The sequence below is a fragment of the Egretta garzetta genome, unplaced genomic scaffold, assembly GCF_000687185.1.
Source record: "Egretta garzetta isolate BGI_Z169 unplaced genomic scaffold, ASM68718v1 scaffold11, whole genome shotgun sequence".
Lineage (NCBI taxonomy): Eukaryota > Metazoa > Chordata > Aves > Pelecaniformes > Ardeidae > Egretta > Egretta garzetta.
The window spans coordinates 2,911,260-2,915,872 of record NW_009258621.1 but is presented as its reverse complement, the minus strand read 5'-3'; the positions used below and the strand labels follow the sequence as shown (position 1 = coordinate 2,915,872).

General features: G+C 43.0%; 1 protein-coding gene across 1 annotated transcript in view; it reads left to right on the top strand.

Annotated features, from left to right (window-relative positions):
* LHCGR (luteinizing hormone/choriogonadotropin receptor) overlaps positions 1-4,613 on the top strand; it is a 62,395-nt gene that overhangs the window by 38,270 nt on the left and 19,512 nt on the right. The gene's annotated exons all lie outside the window — the stretch shown is intronic.

The window sequence follows — 4,613 nt, the reverse complement described above, 5'->3', positions numbered from 1 at the left end:
CGTACCGGGGTTTGGAAGCCAGCCCTGCCCCGGCGGGGCGCCGAAAGCCAGGCGGGAACGCGGGGGCAGCGGATTTCTCCGCGGGGAGGATGCGCATCTTTTCGGGAGGTTTTTCCCGACGGGGTTAAAAAAAAAAAGCGCTCCCAAAACGCTCAGAAGTGCCTGCCGGCAGCCTCCGTGACAGGAGGGGTACAGTTGCCCAAACTTTCTGTACCCGCCCGCTGTGGCAGGAGGCAAAAGCTGCCTGTGCTGTGCCGAACCCAGCACCTCCCAGTGGCCTTTCAAGAAACGCAATTAAAAGGTTGATATGTGATCTTAAACCTTCTGCCAGTTCTGGGTTTTGTTGTTGGGGTTTTTTTGTTTGTTTGGAGGGGTTTTTGGGGGGGTTGGGTGTTTTCTGTTGGTTTGGGGGTTTTTTTTACAAATCTGACTTCTCACAACCTCTTCTCCCAAGGCTTGTGCAATTTAATACCCCCTATCTTAAAGCATCAAAATGGACTTGATGATCTTAAAGGTCTTTTCCAACCTAAACGATTCTGTGATTCTATTAAAATCCCCCTAGCAGCGTTCGTTGCCTCTTTTCGCGGTCGAACTCCTTGACAAGTTAGGGGCTAAGATTTTTTTTTTTTTCCCCTCTCTGGTAGTAAAAAAAAAAAGCTGCTGTGAGTTTTGGCAGCTGTTTGGCTCTCCGTAGGCTGGTCCATCATATCTTTCTGCCAGCTGCTCCTCTGGGAATTAGGATTAAATTGTAACAACAGGGAATGGCAGGCATTACCCCTTTCCAACACCATACTCCAAGCTCGCGATCTGGTAGACCAGACCAAATACTTAATGTACGTAGGTGTTCGAGCCTTGTTGTGCTGTTTACGGGCTCCATTACAGCACTGATCTAAACAGTCATGGCATCAAAATACGGGCTCAGACAACCAACAGGCAGCATAGTTGCCGTTTCTAGGATCCCTTGGTTATCTGTGCATGAATTGAGCTGGGGTTTTCTTATTCTGCCCCTTCTGGTAACAAAGCCCATGTTTCCCATCTTCATCTGATTTGTTTGTAAATTTAACATGCTCTTGAAATTCCCCAGGGATGATACTATCCCTGATCTCCTCTTTCCTTTCTCCCTAGCTTGAGAATTGATAGCAGCAAGAAATACCGATTTGTATTAGTCTAGAGCCATATGAATCATTCCTCCAAAGTCAGTTTTTAGAAAAATCTCTGTCCTGAATTTGTTTCCTCCCCATTTCCCTATGTTACCGTAGTGTCAGAGAAAGCAGAGCCTGTGGATGCTGGAGAGACTCTCCAGTTATTGCAACAAGCACATTTCTTCCCCGCTGTCCATCCCACACGCAGAGCAGGCAGTGGATCGGTCACGTCGAGGATCCCTGCAGCAGCAGAAACAAATGGGGAGGTTGGTTTTTGCAGGATTCTAGCACATTTATTAGGACAATGCACATCACAGCCCAGAGAGGTTATCAAAAGCTCTAAACTTATGTGATTTTTTGTCTTTCTTTTTTGGTTTACTCATTTATTTTTCCCTTTTCCATCTATCACACCAAGAAGAAACCACATCCCAACCTCAGCGATCAGGTTAAGCCAGGTAAATAGGGGGTTTCGCTACAGTCTAGGCCTTTGTACTGCTAATTTTCATTTCTGGTTTTTTTTTTATTTTTAAAAAAAAAAAAAAAAAATCCCTGTCTTTCAGTCTGGATTTGCAGGCATGTCCAGCTCCTTCTCCTTCCAGGCCACATTCAACCCGATTTATCTTGAACCTGGAACTATACTGTTAAATTTCCATTTCTTTTTATTTTTTGGTTTGTTAATAGAAGGCTTACAGTTATCATACAAGTACAAAGCTGCACTGATGAATGTAGTCTCTAACCCTACAGGTGTACATGTATTCTTGCTCTTTTTTTTAGTTCTTATTCAACCTCCTTTCCTTTCCTTTCACCTCTTCCTTCGATTTTCATACTAGTGTCTTCTTATCCGCTTAGCTGTCATCTTCCCCTCTCTCCCCTTACTCATACAGCCTTTCCAGATTTGTTCCTACAGAATCCCTCGCTTTCCATACTTTACCAAACTTTTTAGCTCTCCTCTCCCACTGCGCAGCTCTGTGCATGAGAGTCAAAGCGAGAGAAGGTTACTTGTGCCCTCCCACAGTCATGTGTGTACCGGCGTGCACCAGGGGAATTGCAGCGTAGTGTTCTCAATTGCACTAATAATACGGGAAAAAAATCCTTCTCCAGGTTGTGCCAACGCAGTTCCTGGGATGCCCACTCCCTTCCGTTGGTGCCACTATAACACAGAAACCAGACCTTAGAAAAGTCCTTCTTACTACTATGGTCAGTCAAGAAAATAAACAGCAATATGTAACTCCAGCTGTAATGCAAGCCCTGATACTGTAATGAGCTATGCTTCTAAATGTACTTTGGATAATTTGCTACACCCCAAGTATATATCCTGTGGGGAAATTTCAGCCGGTTTTCTTTACCTGAGTTATTCTTGCCATGTCGTATTATTGCTGGAAGAGTTTTCAGAACGATTAGGCTTCTGACAGGGTGCAGAATGATGTGTTTTATACAGTCCTGAATTGACCATATTTTTCTCAGGCTCCTCTTTTTAATTTGAACATTACACAAACACTATAGAAACTCCATTATCCAGACACCTTTGTATGCCATTTTGGCTATAGCAGCTACGCGTCTTCTTAGTCTCAACAGAAAAATAATCTTTCATTCACCATTATATTCTGAAACAAAACATGATTTTCCTCCTTTTGAAGCTTGTATGTACTTTTGAGGTTTTTTAGCAAAGTCTAAATGGATAAGCACCCACCTCCAGCTGTACAGTAATGGGCATTGGATACCTAATCTCTTTCTGCCCCTTCAAAAACCTCATTTCATAGTGAGGTTCACTTTGCTATGTCTGAGTGTGTGCCCTTGCAGGCAGGGCTTCTGCAGTAGGGTGAGCGGCATGTGATTAGGCACCAAATCCAAAAATCTGTGGCGAAAGCCTAATCATTGAGATAGTTCTACCCTGTCTTCACTAAGCACATATTTAGCTCTTTTGGATTGACAGAGGAATTCAGTTTCAGGGCTGAAGTGTCTTTCATAGGAGATAATGTATCACCCATCATCACCTAGCAGAAAGTACTCTTTGCCTGTTCCTGTGATATATCCAGCATTATAGTTCGCCTTTCAGGTAGTTAATGCCCAATATGCAGGGCTTTAGAAATCAATGCCAACACTACACAGTCCCCAAAAGCTGATAAAAATCCTAGGAAAATGGTGGGGTTTCAGTCTTAGTTTCAATCAATATTCCCAACTGCCTTCCGAGTTATGTCCAAGGACACCATGGAATAAAATGTTTGCCACTCCCAGCAAGAGTCTACCTTATGCATTCACCTTTTGGGCATTAGAGATATGAGTAATCCTATAAAATAGAGACACTAAAGTATTAGAGCCAACCCAGCTACAGTAACACGTTCACACCTATTGCTATAGGGCCTGTGTTCCTTTTTTTAATTATTATTATTTATTTATCAGTTCAGCTAATCACTTTTTGCAAAAGGCAAATTTCATAATACAGAGATTTTTCTCCAGCGGTGTGAGTGGGCTTGGGCTTTGAGTCCTCATCAGTGGGACTGCAAGTGGTCCTGAGGTCTATGGGCATCTAGACCTCTCAAAAGCTCCGCTTGGAACTTGAGTCTATGTGGTAGCACAGGAGAAGCAGCTTATCTTTTAGCAGATAAAAATTGTTGTCAGGTTGAGTCAAGTTGCTTCTGCTATATCTGAGAAGCAAAAGGATGATAGTGGTATCCTTGGGATAGACTGCCGGATCACCATTTTCCGAAGAGCTCTTACTGCTCCATCTATACATGCTTAGCAGGGGAAGCAGAAGGTGGCTTGCTCTCGTGGTGCCTACTGGCCCCGGTGTTCCTAGTAACAGGAAGACAACCATCCCTGTGAAAAATCCACTCTAAATTCATTATTTCAGAGCAAAATTACAGGAATCAAATTCTAACTGAAGAGAGAAGGACGGTATTTTAGCTATCAGGCAAGGACAGGATTTGGTCAGTCTAGGTGCTGTTCCTGTCTCTCCCAATGTTCTTGGATAGTCTTAGGCATGTTTAGCCTGGCCATTTAAAACCTTGCTGCCTAAAATGATGTATCTTGAAAGCCAAGCTTGATTTACAGAACCACTAAGGGCTGGTGAATGCCAAGAAGGCTGGTTGGCTCCCCACTCCTTTCTGTCCATCCTTTCTCCAAGGATGAAAAGTCCTGCAATTACGCGGAGCTGCAGTATTGTCAGCTGCTGAATGGCAGGAGGGAGTACAAGCACACAAGTTGTGATGTATTAATGATGAAAGAAACATTAGTTTTTCTTAAAAGTACAAAAGTTCATCCTTTAACTAAGAACACTCTTACAAACCGGTGTTGGTGACTTGTATTAAAGATGGATGCATCCCTCCTTTCATGAGCTATAGAAGCCAGGCTAGTAGCATGGGCAAGTTAGATGTAGAAAAGCTTTGTACCTTTGTAAAACCCAGTTTGTTCTTTCTCTTTTTTTTTTTTTTTTTTTTTTTTTTTTTTTCAAAATCTTCTCCTCGCTGCAGA